A 21,699-nucleotide genomic window follows, 5' to 3' on the forward strand; every position below is an offset into this window, starting at 1 on the left:
GGAAGGTCAGAGAGGCGGAGGACTTATTGGATGGCAGCGATGGAAAAGAAGCCGGCTCTGAGTAACTACCGAAAGGGAAAAAACGAAATAAGGAGGGAAAGGTTTTATGATAATTCAAGGGGAAGCGCTTTGCTGTTTGAAGCAAGGTCGGGCTGCCTTAGAACGCGTAGTTATAAAGCGATTTTCAGTAACGAAGAAGAACAATGTACATGCTGCGGGGGAACTACGGAAACAATGGAATATGTACTGATTGAATGTGATGATATTCACCCAGGTATACGTGTGGGCACGAGTCTACATGAAGCCTTGGGTTTTAGGGACAACAATGGAAAGCTGAACACGTCCGCGATATAAATAAGTAAGAGACGGTTAGAGTATTGGTGGCAGAAAAGTAGAGATAAAGTACAAAAATAAATAATGGGGAAAAATAAGCTCATTCTGCCTTAAGAGGCAGAGAGATGGACCGTGAATTTATATTTTTTTGGTATAATAACATAGATATAATCAGTGTAGATAAGGTATCAAGCCAACTTGAAAGAAGAAAGTTTTTTTTTTTTTTCTTCGAGCCTGGTGGCAGACATGTCACCGCCCCGTTCTAAAGGGGACGCTCATAGCATCCATCCATCCATCCGGTAGGCTGCCTTGACCATAGAGTAACAGAAAATGACAAGAGTGGACACACGAGCCTATAAGCGGCGGAGCTACGCAGCTTCCCGCCAGCCGTTAGACGGCAGCACGTCACTCCCTGTTTCCAAGAGAACGCGCGTACTAGTTATCTGCTGCAGTACCTTTTCTGGTTCACGATATATCTACTTGTCTTTTGTCAGACTATGTGGCTGCGGCAGTGGCTTCCGCTGGCTCGCAGTGCGGCTCTAAATCCGTCTTTATCGTCTGCGATTGGACAGTTCGAAATCATCGATTGGTAGCTGTCATGACCATCATATGGTCAATATTGCCGGCAAGACCATGGTATACCGTGGCAAGACGACGCGGCATGACGCGGCGAAATGGCGGCGACGCATATAAAATTGGCTCTACCTGCTCCGTGGAATTCGCTGGGATCGTCTGCCGGGAAGTCACTCTGCTTGGCGGCTGCTTGGTAAGAACGCCTTCATTAGGTTGTTTTTTCCCTTCATTACATGCAATGTATTTGTCTCTACAGCTTTAAGTTGACATTTGACGCACTTTGTGGTTTAGCGCCGAAAGCTTCTTTGTGCTTCACGTTTCGCGTATGATGCTCGTGAATTGCTTTGCATTAAGAAATAGCAACTTGAAATGCTGCGCAGCACGTTAGCGAAGAAATCGTTTCTTGGCGCCAAAAATGAGTCGCCGCTTGCGTCGTAAGGTTTTCTTTGTACATACAATGCCGTTACACGCAGTTCTAATTCACTGCATGGGTGTGCAAATGTGTGAAAGAGTGCAGTTATGCTTAGAATCGTTATTTGTGGTATTCGCAGTTTGCTTGACGCCTATGTTAAGAGACGAATTAGAGAGAACTTGAGAAATGAGAACAGTGTTCGTTGGCCGTGGCTACGACGTAATATTCTCGTTAAATACTGCCCCAGTAGTTCATGCACCGAAGGTTGCTTTGTTTTCACTGCGGCAACTGCTTGGGACTGTTTTTCGCGAAAGGGCGCTGAGAAGTGCGTCGGAGACAATTTGTGCGAATACCAGAGAAAATACGGTCAACTTTTGTCTCTTTTTCCAGGTCATGCCGTCCGGAGTCAAGTACTACGGCACCTACTGCTGCGCTGCGTGGTGCAACAACAACGGCAGGACAGCGAGAGAGCGTGGTACTAAGTGGTTCAGGATTCCGCGAGACGACAGGTAGCCCTTTGCACCTTTCCAAGATGTAATTTTGAAGTTGTGGTTGTCATTAGCTAACTATCAAAGTATGTCCGTATCTTTCGCACTATTTTGCCGTTCAGCTAGTTAGTGTTTGGATGGTCATACATATTCTTCATTCGCTTAAATCGAGTGGCCCCTTTTCACTGTGAAAAATCGTCCCCTTTTCACTCTGAAAACTCTGAAAACTTTGCACTGGAGGTGTCACGGAGCTGGGCGGCCTTCCTTGTTTCTCCATTCTCCTTTCTTTCTCTGTTTCTTGCATCTTTTTCTGTCCCTATCTCTTTCTTTCTCTCTCTGTCTAGTTTTCCCTTTCTGTATCTCTCTGTACTCACTCTTGCTATGTATTTCTTCATTTTCTCTGTCCCTCTGTTTCTTTCTCTCTTTATTTGTTTTTCACTTTGTGTCTTTGTCACCTTTTCATGCCTTTTCCTTTCATTCCTGTCTGCGTTCTATCTCATTTTCACATGGTCGTTTTTGTTTGACACTCACACCAGTTGTATTTGGTAGTAGAGCTTGCCAGATTCCTGTGGTGCTTATCCTTCAGAGGAGTTTTGCATGACTGAGCACAACTTAATGATAGCTTAAACAGCTTCACTGTAAAGAGAACGAAGAGAGAGTGCGAGTTTATGATAAGTTTTACGATGTTTCACAAGTCATTGGCAGCTTAATCGAGTTTGTTTTAAAAAATGTAATTCCCAATGCGTTAAACTCTGTTGGATATACATGACTTGCAGCTATTTGCCATTGCTGGTGTTCTATCTGTTGCCTTAAGTGCTTTCATCATGAGTGCGCATTGGAGTTGGACTTCCCTCTTAAGTAGAACTCCCCCCACCCCCAGAGCAAAGGTCTGGTTGCAGTATGCTGATCGTCAAGACTTGCTTTCTAAGCCAGCCTCGCAGCTGTATGCCGTCTACCGCCTGTGCAGTGAGCACTTTGAGCCACAGTGCTTTATGGACCCTGGGCGAGCAAAGCTAAAGAAAACCGCTCTTCCTTCTGCCCCCCCCCCCCCCCATTGACTCGCTGGCAGATGATGATAGCGCAGGGTAAACTGTTTGAGAAATGCGTGTGCATACAACTGTCCAAAGTTGTGTTTTTTTGTACTATGTGCACTGTGTCCTAACCTTCTGGTTAGTTTAGGCAGAGGCTATTTTCTCTATCAAACACTGTTGCTAAATCGCATGGTGTGTGTTATGTGTGTTGTACTTATCTCTGCGTTTTCCAATGCATCGCCTTCAGCGATTGTCTAGCAATGTCTGTCCTGTGTTAACTCACTTTGTTGTTATTTATGAGCTGTGTTCATTTCGTTAAGCATTCAAACCATGTAAACAAATACGTGGCCATTGCATGCTGTCTACTTTATTCTATACGTTTATTCTATACTGCTGGCATTTATTCTGTCCAGCCCTGTCTACCAGTCCATTTGTGGCATGTGAGAGCTTTATTGACATGAAGTCTGACCCGGAGATCTTCATTCATGACTGCAGTGAACCTTTCCCACTTTATGGTTCACAGGCTCAAGGTAACAGTTCTCGTTTTCTGATGGTAGCTGTCAAGTCGCATAGTGCTAATCCAACTTGTCCATAAGTGCATGTAGTGCTTGATCATGCTGCCAGTAGGCACGGTGTGGCAGATGCAGTGAATGCAATTGCGTAAGAAGTATCCCTTATGCTAAACTACCTAGCCCTACCATGCCGCAACCCTTAAGTAACCCTTGAAGAAAAGCCGCACTGTTTCAGAGCTGCTCATAACTCTGCTCTTTACTAATTCACATCTGAACTAGGTGTCCTTATTTTGTGTGGGTGCATGAGCATGTCTTATGGTGTTAATTCCCAAGCAACCACAGATATCCCTCAGGAATCCAGTACATATCCGTTTCGGATGTAATGGATATCCAGTGGAGATCCGTAAATCTCCGCTGGATCTCAATCGGAGGTCCGACAGATGTTGAAAAAAACATTTTTGCAGATTCACAGGATATCCAGAAGGGGATCCTGTCGTGGACATATTATGGACCTTATACGTATGTTGTGCCTGAATGTACAGTGCTCACAGACTGAAGCAACATGCACAAAGCAACACCCAAATAAGGAAGAGACACGTACACAGGAAGGGCGTCTACGTGTCTGTTCCTTACTCGAGCATTCCTTTACATTTGTTCAGGTGCCCAAGTTAAGTTATCACCAACTAGCCCAAATGTCTGCGTCAGAATAACGACTGGTATGCACAATTGCTCGAGTTAAGTGCGTTATGTTGCTACAAATGCAGCTGCCAAAAGTAATATTGCCTCTGATATGAGGGTTAAAGTTGAATTTACACCAATACGACACGAACTGAAGACGCTAGAAATGAAATTTCATTCATAACTTAGCTTTAAATTGCACAGTTTCAACCTGTGAACGCTGAACAATGCCTAAGTGTGATGGAAGGCATAAGGGTGCGGCCCAGAGCGACTCACCAAGGAATGCAACTGATACTCAAGTGCACTCAGGCAAGTAAATTATATATATATTTAAAGATAAATAAAATACAAAACAAAACAATGAAAATACAATACAAAACAATGCACAGGCATTGAGTGTAAACGCAAGGCAGTAACACTTTCATAGATCTTCAGTAATGTTGTGCAGGGTTTTTAAATGAAGTAGAAGGCCAGCAGAAGATGCATATACTAGTTCTTATTTCAGTCATTTGGGCTGCCATATGTGCAGTTACACAACTAAACTGTTTACTGGCAATTAGGTCATATTGTTACATGCATATTGCCAGCCCCTCGAACCATGCGCGTGTGCGCCGGACGAAGAGAAGGAATATCTCTCTCCAGTCGGGCTCTGAGCTGAACCATAGTTGAAGGCGAACAAGAACATGAACCGGTCAGCGCTGCAACCGCTACTGTAGATATATCGTGTAAATAGTCTGCGGACTACGGTCTACCCAGTCGTCATTCACGTAACAGTATAATAGAACAATCAAGCGAACAAGTCAATATTATATTTCGATTAGTAAGTGGTATACATGAAAATATTTTACTCTACGTGGTACCTCAATGATGTTTCTGGGTTTAAACCTAGTAGTGGATTCTCGATTATGCGTCCCCCGGATTTGCGACGACCCGCATTTCACGACGAATCGGTTTGGTCGCGGCAAAATCCCCATAGAAATAACGTATTAAAAACCTTCGTTATGCGACGCAATTTTACACCGACCCCGCATCTTACGACGACTTTCTGATTCCGTCCGAGAAAAAAAATCTCCTCCTTTACTCGTATCTGAACGCTGACCAAGTATTTGTGAGTGCACAATAAGAACTCTCGTTCCCTTACGTTGATAATTACAAAAGTAGAGAGTGAGACATTAAATTTATTCTCCTGGCAGTTCATGCGCTTCTGCAATCCAGTTTTCCTGGCTTTTAAAATAGCTTCTGGATACGCCTCGGTTGCGCGCGTATCCAGGGTCGTTACCTAGACAAGCTCTCTCCACACTGAGTAGCTTCAGCTGACAGGTCATTGAGATCCAGATATTTTCACGTTTTCGGTCCGTGGAAACTTTTCCTGGTCGACATACAGCTGGTCTCCTGCCCTTGTTTGCGGCACTCGCAGTCACAGGTCTTGAGCACGGAAAAGGACGCGACGCAGCTATTTTCACCGTGCAAAATAACTTTCGCTTGACATGAACGTTCATAATAACAGCGGGACATCACTAGTTGCACTTCACAGGGGCACAAATACGATGCATACAGCTCAGTCGAGCACGAAAGCATTCTACGCAAACTCGTGCTCTGTCGCCATTATGTGATGGCGATGACACTGTGTCTGACTCCCCTGACGGGAGGCTGTTTCCAACGCGGTTTCGGTTTCGTTTTCACGCACAGGCAATTTTCGAAGTCGATTTAGAGGGAGGAAGAGGCGCACTGGATTCAATTTTTTGAAGTTGAGGATGACGATTCGCTCATACCTCTTTCAACTATGTAATGCTGCCGTTCGCTGCCATTTTCAAAAATAATTTAATCTACCTTCCTGGGAAAAGCACAGGGTCGTGTCGTGAGCTTATTAGGGTGGTCTGTTCCCCTTATCTTGCCAAGGCTGATTGCCACTGCCTATATTCTTAGTTTTTCGATTATACGGCGGTTTTGCGTGGACCCCTCAATGTCGTATAATCGGGGTTCCACTGTAAATAATTTTCTGGTTATGACCTGTGACGATGCGCATTGTCATGTCTAAGAAAGCTGCTGTTTCAGCTTATGTAGATAATACACGTTCATTTGTGGACTCCTTCACAAAGTCATACATGAATATCCTTTGAAGATCCATAATCGATTATAACTCGTCTGTACGCCACAACTCCAAAAATGGATATCCGCTATGGTATCTCTAATGTACATCCAATGAATGTCCCACACTGGCACTGGACGTTGGGCTCTTGCATGGATACTGAGCGGATATCCGTGGTTGCTTGGGTTTGATAGATGGGAGGCCTCTATTAATGCAAAGTTTTTATCAGGGGTAACCAAAGCGGCTTCCAGGAAAACATCCAGTCTAGTCGGCGGTGACGAGAGTAGAGTGTAAAGGAGAGCTCCTGTTCCCTGGCACTGCCTGGTAAGTCGTCTGTCGTTCTCTTTTGTGTTAATTCAGACTTTATCTGATGCCAGGAAAATGGTTAGAGGAAAGGTGTTTCTGTTCAACAGTTCGTTCTTTTGTGTTATTGCAGAAGGGACCCCAGTCGACAGTCACAAGCAACCTGTGAAGGGTGCTGCGGAGACTCCTTGCTCTACTGCCCATGGTAAGGAGTTTTTCTGGCACAGTTTGCTCGGTATCTCATTGGTCTCTTTCGTTGATGTCATTGCAGAAGAAAGTCCAGTCGGCGGTGACGAGAGTGAGAGTGTAAAGGAGAGCTCCTGTTCCCTGGCACTGCCTCGTAAGTCGTCTGTCGTTCTCTTTTGTGTTAATTCAGACTTGATGTGATGCCAGGAAAATGGTTAGAGGAAAGGTGTTTCTGTTCAACAGTTCATTCTTTTGTGTTATTGCAGAAGGGACCCCAGTCGACAGCCACAAGCAACCTGTCAAGGGTGCTGCGGAGTCTCCTTGCTCTACTGCCCACGGTAAGGAGTTTTTCTGGCACAGTTTGCTCAGTATCTCATTGGTGTCTTTCGTTGATGTAATTGCAGAAGACAGTCCAGTCGGCGGTGACGAGAGTGAGAGTGTAAAGGAGAGCTCCTGTTTCCTGGCACTGCCTGGTAAGTCGTCTGTCGTTCTCTTTTGTGTTGATTCAGACTTGATCTAATGCCAGGAAAATGGTTAGAGGAAAGGTGTTTCTGTTCAACAGTTCATTCTTTTGTGTTATTGCAGAAGGGACCCCAGTCGACAGCCACAAGCAACCTGTGAAGGGTGCTGCGGAGATTCCATGCCCTACTGACAACGGTGAGATGCGGTTTAATGGCAGCAATAGCTTAGTATCTTATTGTTGTCCTTGTTAATGTGCTTGCATAGTCAAGTCCAACCAGCAGTGACGAAAGTGACGGCGAAAAGTAGAGCGCTTGTTCCTCGGCACCACCTAGTAAGAGCTTTATTTCTTTTTATGTTTGTTGGGCAACCATCTCTAACGTAGTCTTGCCTCACGGGCATAGGCTGAGCAGCTATATGGCAAAGTGCAGCGTCCGTCATAATCGTAATAGTTTCGGGGCATAAAATCTCGGCATTTGTTATTGAAAAGCCTAAAGGCATGTGTTGCAGAGTGCTTGATTCCCACAAATGTTTCAACTCTTAAAAAGTCATGTTATGCTGAGAGGAAAAAGCAGGGGTATACGTTTTACTCGGTGGATGAGAAAATTTGCTTTGCAGTTGCATTTCTGTGGCGCAAGAGCGTATCGCTTTTTGTCATCGTTCCTAACACTGCCTCGTGAACGTTCCATAAGGAGATGGCTCTCAAGTGTAAGAATGCTGCCGGGAATAAATGCAGGGATAGTTCAATCCATTGGGTTGTCGACTAACGCGTGGAGCAAGCGCGATAGTGTTCGCTTTAATTTTTGATGAGATGATGCTTAAAAAAAATTTGCCTTATGATGCGACCCAAGATCTTGTGCAGGGCTTCACAGACAATGGTGTTGAGCGAACTTCAACAATCGCAGACCGGGCTATGGTGGTCCTGCTTTCTGCAATCTCTGATAGATGGGTTCAGCTAGTAGCTTCCACAGCAGGCCATGCCTCGGCATCTTTTCACATCTGCACAACCTATTGATGTCGCTGATGAAGCAGTTGCAAGAAGCCGGAATATCGTTAAAAGCCTTAATACGTGACCACGGAGCATCAAATATGAGCTTGTCGAGGCAGCTGGGAGTGTCTGTTTCATTTTCGATGTACCACATCTCAGGAAAACTACGCGGAACGGGTGACCCAGGTTCTTAGTGCATCCGTTTCCATTGCAATTACTGCACTTGTCTACGTTAAAAACTGCCACATTCTGCGTGGGCCACGGCCAATTTTTGTGACAGGATGGACATGCTTTTTGATGTTTTGAACAGTTAGAGTCCAAAAAAGAACGCTCAGAGGATGAGGTACGCACTTCTTAAAGGGCAGTCTGAAGTGCTCGACTTCCTTGAGACAGCTGCTCCATAGATTGCTACTTGGAAAATTTGAAGGCAGGCGGCAGCAACATATGATTACAGGGTAGCAGGTAATCATCAGGGCAATCCTGATGCTTTGGGAAGAGTTCTCACCAGGCGGCTACAACAAGACCCTTTAGAAAACGTGTTTCGAAGCATTCGACAAAGGCAAGGATGCAACATGAATCCCACTGTTCGCCATTTTATAAGTGGTCTATAGCATATTATGATCCAAAGAATTATCAAACTTTCAGATAAAGGAAACGTTGAGGAGGACAGACGTGCACTTCTTCAAGACCTCTCGCCATTTTCATTCCACAAGCCGTCGCTTGCAGATCATGTTCAGCCACCTTGCTCAGATGACTTCCCTTCACTTGAGGATATAAGTCTGCTTGCTTCACTGAACCAGTCGCATGCTGTCGATGATGCAGCATCTTACTACGTCGCAGGGTTTCTTATTAAGAAGTTTCTTGAAAAGTGCCCCGAGAATTGCCATTGTTTGGCATTTCTGGAGGATGATCAAAATGATTTGAGGCAAGGAAGACCAGTATTTTATGATGCTGAAAGCTTATCATGTACCTGGCCAGTTCTTTGGAAATTTGACTGTTCCGTCTGCCAGAACATTTCAAATGTTCCAGAAGATGGAATCTGCCTTTCTTTCCATTGTTGAAAGTGTGGTTCATTGCCATGGCATATGCTCTATCTTGTCTGACGAACTGTCATCCATACATTTCCACCTTTGTTCACTGGATTGCCGTGATAGGTTGCTGAAGATGTACAGTCGAATACGCTTGTGTAGGCATGTCACATTTGTTAATCGCAGCTTGGATAAAGTTCGGTTTCAGTGCCCAGTTTCTGGCTTGCAGACTTGTTAACCACAACTTGTGCAAAGTGCGGTTTCAGTCCCCAGTTTCTGGCTTGCATCTTCACAAGTTTAAGCCTTAAACCAAAGGATGTGGGTTTTATGTGATATAAAGGTGTGAGGCTTAGAAAACCTCCTAGTGTGATGTTTGTGCGAGATGCATTGAAATTGCATGTTGCTTTGTGAAAAATGTGAAACTAATCCTTAAATAAAGGGGGGGGGGGGAATGATTTGTTTTGCACTGTGCGCGATAGCTACTTGTATACCTAATAGGAAAGGTTGGGCTTCGAAAGATTATTGTAGTCCTCCTTGATGCTAATGCTGTCTTCTGTACTTTTATTGTATTGTGGGAATTTTCTAAATATCGCCTATTTATTCCAACTGTGCAATTTCTCAACATGTGGCAGCTGTCTTGCATTGTGCAAGACAGCTGTATGTGCTTTTTTATGTGCTTTTATATATATTTTTTATTATATATATATATATATATATATATATATATATATATATAAATATATGTATATATATATGCATAAAAATATATATAAAAGCACATAAAAAAGCACATACAGCTGTCTTGCACAATGCAAGACAGCTGCCACATGTTGAGAAATTGCACAGTTGGAATAAATAGGCGATATTTAGAAAATTCCCACAATACAATAAAAGTACAGAAGACAGCATTAGCATCAAGGAGGACTACAATAATCTTTCGAAGCCCAACCTTTCCTATTAGGTATACAAGTAGCTATCGCGCACAGTGCAAAACAATATATATATATATATATATATATATATATATATATATATATATATATATATATATATATATATATATATATATGTGTGTGTGTGTGTGTGTGTGTGTGTGTGTGACCTCCGAGACAACCACACGAACGGAAGTGGTCTCAGGGGCCGTGTAATTTTACCTATAGCTAAATGATGGCCTCTGAGATCGGCATTTTTAATATTTCTTTGCGATTTCTCATCTCTGAGGCGGCTGTTAGGATTCCCCACTTCCGTTTGGTGCGCTGCTAACCCAAATCAGCCGCAGGGGCCTACGGGAGTGTCCTCTCTTAACCTTTTTTATATTACTCTATGCCTTGACAACCGCGCTCATCGAGGCGCTCTACGACCCATTCAAGCGGACGCAACGTCACCGTGTGCAGAGCGGCCAGAGCCTGCGCCTAGTCTTGAAGCTCTTCCAGTTAACCTGTGTGCATATAGCGAATATGACGAGTGCAGCGGTGCCTGGCGTATTTAGTAGAAGAGATAGCACCCTCTTATCACGTTCACTCTTATCACCTTCAGCGAAATGTCTTTCGCACACACGGTCTTTCCTTTGCAGCACGCGGTCTTTTCGTGGTATGGTACGCCTCCATGCCTGAAGCCTTTATTTGTTAGCTGGCGACGTGAAAAGCGCGTACTTCTTTTTGCAATATTTGCAATCACTTTTGCAAAAGGGCACAAAGCACTTGCCCATTCTTCCGCAGCGCAAAAACACTTTACCACTAAGACATTTTCAAAAAACGAGCTCAAAAAGAACGGCAGCAACAAGAAAAAGTGCGTGCACTGTACGGCTAACGTAGCACGTGGAGAGAGAAGGCCAAACCACATACGCACGGAAATGAACTGCACAGCGACGAGCGATGCTATGAGCGACGAAACGGGCCGTTCACGCGACGTGTAGGGTGGTCGTTATCGCGTGATAACTCGGTTTTACAGATTTGGAAACCGTCGCCCACGTGCCGGAGGTGCTTTGCGGAATTTGCCAGCAGCCCGCCACGGTCCTCTGTCCGGCGAGCCATCTCTCGGCACGCGGGAAACGAGAACATTAACCGTCTGTCCCCAACAAGCACTCCCTTCGCGTCGTTTGCTCACCTAAGTATTTCTTGCACCGTGCCCCAAGCTAACGATGGCCACTGCTTTGGCAACAGCGCGTACGAGCGAAACCGTGAGGCAACAGCAAGCAGAACTAAAAGCGCACGAGGGCACAGTCCCAGAAGCTTGCGTCGCCGCAGTAAAGCCCAGAAAAGCCGCTGCATAGAGCACGTTTACTGGCTGTCAGAAGCCCGCTTATCATCAAAATAGCTGCAGTTATTGTGCCGGACCATTTCACCCGCGAAACAAGTGTCCAGCGCAAAAAGGAAGGTGCAGATTTTGCCGGAAGTTGGGCCACTATGAAAAGGCATGCCGAAAAAAGAAGCAGACACAAATCTCGATGGCATCGCCGAAGCTGATAGCAAGTTTATTGGCACGGTCGAGCAGTGTGCGAACACGCAATCTGAGCATTTCGTCACGGTAAAGATTAACAACCAGACGCTCCGTACGAAAGTAGATACGGGAGCCGAGGTGACAGTCGTCGCTGAAAATTATCCTTTTATTCCGCCTTCTCTGGAAAACGCAACCGATCTTAAAGGACCGAGCAATACTAACATCCGTACGATCGGAAAGTTTGACGCTAAAATGTCTTGGAAAGACAGCTGTTTACAACAAACCATTTACGTCGTGCAGAACCTGCGCACGCCCTTGTTGGGACTACCAGCCATCAAAGCTCTGGGAATTGTTCGCTTCCTAGATGAATTAGACACTGCTGACGACATCGGAAGCAAGTATCCCAAGATATTCCAAGGCACATGTACCATATCGGGAGCAGTGTTGCGGAATAGGCGCCTCCATTCCATTACAGTTCCATTCCGGGGAATTGGAACTTGCCGCAATTCCATTCCTTTCAAATCCTCGGAATGAAAAAACTTAGCTCATTCCCACTCCGGGGAATGACCGGCCAATTCCATTCCGTTCCTGTAATTCCTTACCGTAGGAAAGGTACCTCGATAGTTTTATCGATTTAAGAATGAACGCGCCATAAAGCTGATGTCATAAGATGCATTAAGAAGTGCAACCGAGTTGCAGTTCTAAGATTCTAATTAGACACACCCAAGTATTTAAACACAGAGTCGAAAATACTTCCAAGGACTATGTACTCGGCACATACCTCTACACCCAACTTGGTTTTGGGAGATGACTCACAAATATTTGCGATGTGAGTGAAATGTATTACGTTACATATGTGGAACGTCTTTCCCTTATAAGGAAACGTCAATGAATAAGGCAATGATAAAAGTCGGTTTCACCGAAAGGTCGAAGCAATGAACGTGATAGCTGCAAATTGGAATGTTATACGAAGTACGGCTAGAAGCGCACTTTTTTAGCGGGCGACCAGGCGTAAATGGACAAAATGGATGCATTACGAACTGCATTATGATGCATTAGGAACTGCAACGCCGCCGAGGCAGAAAAACATGGCTGATCCCTCTGTCTTAGGAATCGGTATAACACGAAAGTGAAACGTGCCTTCACAGACGTAGTTGAGCGTTTGTTGCGCATTCTTTCGCCCCAAGGGCGAAGGAATGAATGCTACAGCAACAAATTGTAATGTCACGCGAAGAACGGCAAGCAGCTCGAAATTTGCAACGCGCTGCTCAAGCAGAAAGGACGCACGGAACGAACATACACAGGATGAGAGCGAACTAACTGTCACATTTGTAACTTATTTCTGCGTGAGTACCGCGCTCCTTTCGCAAAAGCGGCCGCTGCAGTGAGCCAAGTGACATTCGTGCTCTCAAACGCGAGACGTACTACAAGCCACCGCGATCACGAGATGAGCGCACGCACGAGTGACCACGCCCTGTAGACGCGGGCGCTCGTCGCAACGGCGACGACCTTTCAAGCGCGCTCTTCTACTCTCTTCCGCTCTTCGAGCCCTTCGCGCCATCTCGCTAGTGATAACGAAAAACACGCTGTAACGCCGACCTCTGAGTACCGATACCAGCGGCATAGAACCGCGGCTACGCGAAGAATAGAAACAAACTTCGTAGAAACACAATCTATATAAGGACAGAATTGTACGTCGCTTATTAAATGTACGGTGCTTGTAATCAGCCAAGTCATTTTGAAAATGCTGCTTTATTGTTAAATTTGAGGCTTTGTCTTACTAATGTTTGAAATTTCAAAAACAGTGCGTGGACGAAAACGTGCTCTATTTTCGGAAAAAGACGTAATTCCATTCCAATTCCATTCCGTGCAAAAGGCGCTTATAAGTTATTTCCATTCTCTTTCCATTCCTCCAAGCGTTATCCGCATTCCATTCCGGGGGCGCGAAAATGTGGAATGATTCCGGAATCATTCCAGTTCAGGAATGGCAACTCCGCAACACTGATCGGGAGAGACACACCATACGCCTTGTGCCACATGCAATCCCGTTCAGTCTGTCTACACCGCGACGGGTTCCTATTCCCATGAAAGAAAAAGGTCAAAGAAGAACTGAACGGGCTAGAACAAGAAGGAATGACCGGAAGGTCGAAGAACCGACAAAATGGTTGCGCGCCTATCGTTTCCTGTAATGAAGCCGTCAGGAGCAGTAAGGATCTACGTTGACTTGACTCAATTCAACCAGTTCGTCAGACGGGAGCGTCATCAACTGCCAAGAATTGAGCAAGTCATGGGAAGCTTCCAGGAAGCCAAAGTCTTCTCTAAACTGGACGCGCATTCTGGTTTCTACCAGATAAAGCTTTCCGAGGAATGTCAAAGGCTCACGACGTTCATTAGCCGTACGGGCGGTACTGCTACCGCAGGTTGCCGTTCGGATTACATCCGCACCAGAAATTTTTCAAAGAAACTTCTCGCAAGTCCTAGCAGGTCTAGACGGCGTACTGAACTACATGGGTGACAGTCCTAGTGTACGGCAAGCAACCAAGTGGAACACGACAAGCGGCCTTTGTAACGTCCTCGAACGACTTCAACAAGCAGGCGTAACTCTCAACCGGGAAAAGTGCTGTTTCTCAGTTGAACAGGTGTCATTCTTGGGAATGATCTTCGATGCCAACGGCGTGCGTCCAGACCCCGATAAAGTTAGAGCAATCAAGCAATTGCCCAGACCCCAAAACGTCGCTGAGGTTCGATCCTTGTTACCTCGCAAGGTTTTTACCTGATGCAGCTTCAATGTCTGCTCCTTTACGCAGCCTCCTCAACAAAGATAGCGACTGGTCTTGGGGACCTCAACAATGAGGCAGCTTTTGAGAAGATCAAGACCACTCTCAGCTCAGACAGATGCGTGGCGCGGTACAACCCCGGTACTCGACCAATTGTATCGGCGGACGCGTCTTCACTAGGGATTGGCGCAGTGCTCCGCCAGGATCAGCCATCTGGTGAGAGACGTCCAGTAGCATATGCCTCCAGATCGCTCACACAAACAGAGCAGAGGTATTCACAGATCGAAAAAGAAGCGTCATCTTTAACTTGGGCTGCGGAACGCTTTCACAAATTACTAAGAGGCCTCACGTTCCTATTTGAGACGGATCACAAGCCTCTCCTCCCACTACTGGGTCGAGATCCTCTTGATTCTCTACCGCCAAGAACTCAAAGGTTCAGGATGCGTCTTATGTGGTACTCGTTCACGCTTACACACGTCCCGGTGAAAATCACTGCTACGGCGGACACGCTTTCTCGGGCGAGAGTGATGAACACGGCGCTTTCTGTCGGAGAGTTGTCTGATGCAGACGTTTCGGCTCACGTGGAGGGAGTCGTTCAGTATGCGTTCTCTGACGACATGCTCGAACGGCATACGCTCAGAGCAAGCAAAATGACCCCGAATGTACGTCGTTGCTCGAAGCTTGTATGCAAGGTTGGCCCGCTAAGCACCACACACCACAACTTCTCAAAGCCATTCTGGGCGCATCGGTGGTAACATCACGGTCTGCCAGCAGTTGCTTTTGAAGGACTCAAGGCTGGTGATTCCACGAGCGCTGCGGAAAGAAATGCTTCGGAGGGTTCACGAGGGACACCGCGGAGCGGCCGGCAGGCCTGGCCTGACCGGTCCCGACGTGGGAGTCGCCCGCTGCGCGCTGACGCGCGCCTTGCAGGACCCTAATACAAGTTTTTCAACCAACCAACCAGGGAATTGCACGCTGCCGCGCGAGCGCGAAAGAATCTCTCTGGCGGCCAGGTATTAGCAAAGACATTGCACAAACCATGGCGAACTGCCAAGCATGCGCCACAGAGCGTACCCATTTTTCCGAGCCAATGATTCCCTCGGAAACAACCGAGCTGCCATGGTAGAAAATCGAAATTGATTTATTGAATGAAAGAAGCTGTCTATCTTGTCGTTGTTGATTATCACTCCAGGTATCCTGAGCTGGCCCTGCTGGATCGAGGAACGTCGGTCGAAGGCGGTCATCCAGCATCTGAAAAGCTGCTTCGCCAGGCATGGGATACCGCAAACGGTAATATCGGACAACAGGACCACGAATTCATCTCATTCACGTTTGCTGATTTTGCAAGAAACTACGGCTTTAGGCATGTACCAACAAATCCTCGTTACCCACAAGCTAACGGGGAAGCTGAGCGCATGGTAGGACTCTTAAAGACTTTTGAAGAAGGCAGAGGACCCCTACAAGTGCTTGCTGAACTATAGAAACACGTCGGGTCCAACCATCAATAGTCCAGCGCAGCTGCTAATGAACCGCCGTTTACGCTCAAAAGTACCGTGCATGCCATCCGCACAAAGCCAGAAGTAGTAAAGGCTCCTTGGAAAGAGCAAGACGAAAATACAGACAAAAACAAAGATGTATTTTGACAAACTTCATGCTGCGAGACCTCTTCCCTGTCTATCCGCAGGCACTCAAGTACGGCTGAAAGACAGAGGCGCCGAGGGCACGGTCCTTCGTCCTTCCAAACACCGAGATCCTACTGGTGTTCAAACTGAAGGTAAACCGTACGCAGAAAGAGACGTCATCCAGGGGCGTAGCCAAGGGGGGGGGGGTTGGGGGTTTCAAACCCCCCCCGAAATTTTCAGTTTTGCTTGCGTATATATACAACGCACACATACAAACGCACGCACGAACATACATAAAGTATGGTTGAACCCCCCCCCCCCCCCCCGAAAAAAATTTCTGGCTACGCCCCTGATGTCATCTGTTCCTTCTCCCACACGGAGGAGAACAAGCCCCGTAAAGACGGAGCAGCATCCAAGAAACAGCGAGCCAACGGACGCGACGGACAACGACATCTTAGCTAACAAGTCGTCTGACATCCAAGAGCCTCATGCATCGAACGAAACTTCAAGTCCAGAGCAAGAACCGACGCAATATGGGCGAAATAGCTACGAAAAAGACTCGGTATTGATGACTAATTGTGAAATGATTTTCCTTTTCAGGCCCACGGTGCTTATAAAACGGGGAAGGTGTGCCGTCATCCTGCTGCATTCCGTGGCCGCATGTTCCAGAGACAAGCGCCGAGACACGCGCTATCTTTGTTTCCAATATCCGGTTATCACGGGAGTCATGTGATCATTCTGACTGTATATATATTTCACGACGAAACATTAAGAGGGCTTTTTCTTGGTCACGGTGGAACGAGCGTCTGTCGATACTCTGACGAGCTTGACAGAAACAGCTCTTGCATCTATAGACGCTAATGCCCCATTCATCGACACACTAATCGAGCATATTTTGACATCAACGTCTGTTCCATAATAAATATTCTTAACAGCCTGAACAAATCGTGACACGTGATCAATGGATGTTAGTGATGAGAAATCCAAGCCCATAACATGGCACTAAATCAAACTACTCAGATTATTGCACACCTTGAGACACCTGTGCGATAATGACATTTTTCACAGATCTCTACTCCTTCAACATATCATGTCAGTCAGTGTACCACTAGTACTATCGCGCTCAGTATGAGCTACATCACGCGAGCGCGTAGCTGAGTGCTCTGCAAGGTTGTACAGTGGCGCCGATCATGGCATATTTTGACGTTATCGGGATAGAGTTTGGCTGTCCCTGCGAGCGCACATCGCCTCCACTTGCTTTCACCCTCACCCTCGTTTAGCCCTGCGGTGATATCAGCTTCGAAAATGATAACTTCGAGGATGAAAACAAGCAAGTGGGGGCGATGCGCGCTCGCAGGGACCGCCAAACTCTCTCCCGATAACGTCAATATATGCCGTGATCGGCGCCACTGTACAACCTTGCCGAGCGCTTGGCCACGCGCTCGGGTGATGTAGCTCATACTGAGCGCGATAGTACATGCTATCTCAGGGATTATGGTTTTGACGAACACGACAAAACTTAATTCCGTGTTATATCAGTTTTTTAATAAGCTTCCAGTGGACAACTCCTCAACTGGAATCACTTTGCACTTTAGTGAACATACAATTAACACTGGTCGTTTTTTAAACAGTGGTGTGTTTGAAGCAACTGTAATCAATTTGAGCACAATTGGGATAAAATGTACTCAATTAATTTAAAATGTGTTGGATGTTTGCACATACTAAACCTTGTTGTCACTTGAACCAATTACTAGACCTCGTTGCATGTGAATATGATGTTTTATAACAGGACATTTGAACTTACCCATGCATCGTAGGCTGCAGTGGAATGTTATTTACATCACAGCTGAATTGTTTTGCTGGAATTTCCTTTCTCAGTGCGTCTGTTACCCACTTTCACCTGTACTGCCTTTGGGCATACAATGTATTCAAATACGTAAAAATAAATGCTGCTGAAAGTCCACTTTTGAAATTATTAGCAATTTCGAAAAGGTTCTAACATCGGCACACAATTTGATTTTATGTGAAAAGAAACAATGTTGGGGATGGATTCCAATGATGGTGATATGTGGAGCCACAAAAGGAACACTGGTATTCCACTTTGTTGATCAATGACACCCGCATGAAGTGACGCACAGAATACAGAACAACAGTAGAGTCAACCAAGGAACAAATGCTTCAAATGAAGTTTGGCTCGGACCTATGAACTTGGTTGCCACCTCCTCAAACACCTAAAAGGCAGAAATGCTTTTGAGGAAAACTGTACCGAATTGGGTGAGATTTGTTGCGTGTCAGGTAGAAAGGGAAGGCTGAGAGCAGTATTTTTATTTACGGCCTACAATTCTGGATAAAAATTTCCATTTGAAGGGTGCTGAAAAAGAACTAAGTGGCATGATGTGTACAAACTTGCAGCTGTGCATTAGAAGAGATATCGCCTTTCAGGAAACTGAATCATTTAAACTATCTCAAGCAGCCAAACTTGATAAGTTAATGTGCACTTATTACGGTGTTGCAAAAGTTTCACAGAAGTCCTGCCCGCAAATTAGAACTTTTAGAGCACTGTAAAATATATCAATTTCGTAGGCTTTAAATACATCAGTAAGCTTCCACATTTTTGTCTACTTAAGCTATCAACCTCATAATTACGTTTTTTAGAAATTTAACAATTTTGAATGGATATTTTTTGTTCAAAGGCGCATGACCAGTACATAAAACTATCCACTTCAAATGTTCGCTAACAAACCCCATCAAATCTAGGGCAGTTGTTTGCCAAGGAAAATCTACTTACGCTTTCTCACTAATTCAATAGGCGCGCAGCTACAGCTTTCTGGGGTGACTTAGTGCTTGCTGGTGTATTCACATCAGGGGCGGGAGCTCGAAGCCTCGGTACGTCGGCGATGGAGAACATTCGCGGATGCACCGGATTGCGCATGATGGCACCACTCGACTGCTCCGGCGCCCAAGGTATCCCCACACCCACCGAGTGAATAGCCGATACGCTGTGTACCTATATGTTCTGAAACAACAAAAATAAGTAGTCTCCAACAAGTTCTTTACCGAAAGGACTCACTTGTGGTTGACTTCAATGCCGGCATCCTCGCCATTGACGTTCACATCGATGTAAGCCACCCTTAGGACGGCGGTGTCGAGGCGAAGCTTGCGGAAATCGTCCTCCAACGTGACGAAGAGCTTGTCACTACGTATAACGGGGACGTCGCAACAGCAGACGCACTCTATCACTGCAGGCATTACAGTGCAGCGTTTGCAACGGCACCTGCGTGACAGGTGTTGTGCATGAATGATAACCCAGTCGTTTAGTGCAGGTAACTACATACACTTACCAGTCGACATTCCCAAGGCGCGCAGCTTGCGATGGCAGAGCCCTATTAAGTCTGGGTCATCGCTTATGCTGCCGCCACTCGAAGAATCATCGCGGTCCGGAGCTTCGACGTAGTGGTCTAAGTTGTGTTGCCTCATGCGTTCAAAAATTCTCTTTTCCAATTCACTAAGGTTTTCCACCGACATGTTTCGTTTCTTGTTGAGGTCTGCTACAGCGCTGTTTTGTTTTTGTGAATCAACTTGGCTTGGATTGCGGCAGCAGTGTTAAAATAAACGCATAGGCTGCGATTACAGCAATACAAGTGTTCTGTAATCGTACATTAAGGCCTCATTCAACCGACAGCGTGCTGAAAACGACTGTTACATTCATTACATTAGCATTCAGCATAAATAAAGTAATCCCTCAGAAATTACATGTGCTTTCGGTTTTATTTTTACCGGCACCACAATCGTCATCGCGTCAATCAGCCAGTGTTGTGGACATGTTTCACGCCAATGGAAGAAGACCGAATGCAGATCGAAAAATTCTGTTTTAAAAATTTCTACTCACTTTCCAGAGAAACCGCTGCAAGGTTGGACGCTTCAGACGGTATGCTCTAGATTGCGGTACAACACAGAAAAGCGATGAAGGGCGGTAGACAGTCCTTTTAACATATACCTGGACAGAGAATATCGTGGATCACGCGCAAAGATGACATCAACAGGCACATAATAAACACCGGTACTCCATATGCACTTTTTCAAAGTGGCGTCAATTAAGGAGAGAAACGGCATGGTGTGTGCTCCCGAGTAATAGGGTAACCCTACGCCTGTGCTCCTGCATACACTACCATACCGCGCTTCAGCAACACGGGAGGCGGATGTTCGTAGCTTGAGCCGCGAACGCGTGCAGGCGTTCCACGTCCCGCTGGTCTCTGTATCGCTCCACGAAAGCACGACATTCGCCCGTCGACATCGTTGCCTTTCTGCAGCGCTTACTGCAGCAGTTTTATTAGCCGGTGCTATCGCATTCGGAGCAGTCGGTGGCAAAACACCGCTGGTGAATGTGGAAGCCACACTACTAGTACAGTTGAAACCCGCAATAACGAAATCGGCGGGGAAAGCACAAAATTTCGCTCTCGCGGGAATTTCGTTGGCACGAGAATGCGGCAGAAAAGACATGGAATTTACAAAAAAAAAACATTTTATTTCCAAAAGTCAGTAAGTTTGCTTTGGCGGCCTTACCATGCAGCATTTTCATGCTTCTCGATCGGGAATCTCGTTTGCCACGGCACAAAGTTCGCCCCATGCACTGGTCGGTGACGGCGGCACTGCGCTGTCACAAGTACCGTCATCAAGTGCGCCTACACGCAAAACTTCTTCCGGCTCCGCTGGATCAGCGCGGATCAGCGCAGAATCGTCGAATTCTTCGGCGATGTCAATTTTTTTCCTGCGCTTTTCCACCTCACTGATGATTGCAGCCTTATCTTCCAGCGTGATGAACTTCCGGTTTTTCGTTGGAGGCGGCATCTCCGCAGCAGCCAAATCGGACGAAGCATCGCAACACACAGTTCACGTTGCACCAAGCGACCAAGCAAACGCTCCACAAATGGCTCCACACACGCGACAATAGATTTGGATACGTAGTCCGCGATAACGCGCAGGTGTCGGCAAGCCATCATCATCACCATTGTCACCAGCTTTATGTTCTTTGTAAACAATGATGGCGGCTGTTCTCAAGTGCGCTGCAGCGATAGTTTTGCACAATTTAAGTGTAGCATGAATGCATTTCAGCAGTTTTCGAATGTAGTTAATGTTGCGAGAGCAGATTATTTGCGCATCGTGTTTCAAAAGTTTTCGTTAATGAGGGACAGGGGTATGAATATCTTTCGTAGTCGCGAGTTACGAAATGCATTGACTCCTATGGGCGTTCGCCGGTGTTCCGAAAATATTTCGTTGCGGTGAGAATTTCGTTCCCTCGGGATTTCGTTATCGCGGGTTTCGACTGTAAATACATATCTCAACACAGTGTCGCACGGAACGGCGTTTTTAAAATTAGTTCTCTTGCAGCGAAAGCTGTTATGAGATCAACAACGGCCGTTTTTTGGCACCGTATTTTGTCCCCGCCACAGCGCCGGAGTCCGTAACCGCTATCGCGCGAAATAAAAAAAATCCAATAGAAAAATATTCAGGATGGAACGAGGTTCGAACTTGTGTCCTCTGCGTGGGAGCCCGTAGTCTACCTTAGAGCCAAGAAGGGGGCAAGAAGGGGGTCAGAGCCATGCCAGTGCTTGAAACTCCTTTGCAAAAAGACCCTATACAGGCTTCATGTCGGGAAGGAGCCACATTAACACACAGGGTTTCAAAATTAAGCTTTATGGTTTTCATAAAATTGAGCACCTGGGATGTACCTGAAAACAACCTTTGCAGATAAGCTTTTATCCAGGGGACACAAAGCGAGAC

General features: G+C 46.0%; 1 long non-coding RNA gene across 1 annotated transcript; it reads left to right on the forward strand.

Moving 5' to 3' along the window:
• The first annotated feature begins 6,400 nt into the window (after positions 1–6,400).
• On the forward strand, positions 6,401–6,716 carry LOC119377086 (uncharacterized). Its single transcript, XR_005180745.2, has 3 exons — positions 6,401–6,440; positions 6,553–6,624; positions 6,691–6,716. It is a non-coding gene; the product is annotated as an uncharacterized LOC119377086 (long non-coding RNA).
• The last annotated feature ends 14,983 nt before the right edge of the window (positions 6,717–21,699 follow it).

The sequence above is a fragment of the Rhipicephalus sanguineus genome, unplaced genomic scaffold (genome assembly GCF_013339695.2).
Source record: "Rhipicephalus sanguineus isolate Rsan-2018 unplaced genomic scaffold, BIME_Rsan_1.4 Seq343, whole genome shotgun sequence".
Taxonomy (NCBI): domain Eukaryota; kingdom Metazoa; phylum Arthropoda; class Arachnida; order Ixodida; family Ixodidae; genus Rhipicephalus; species Rhipicephalus sanguineus.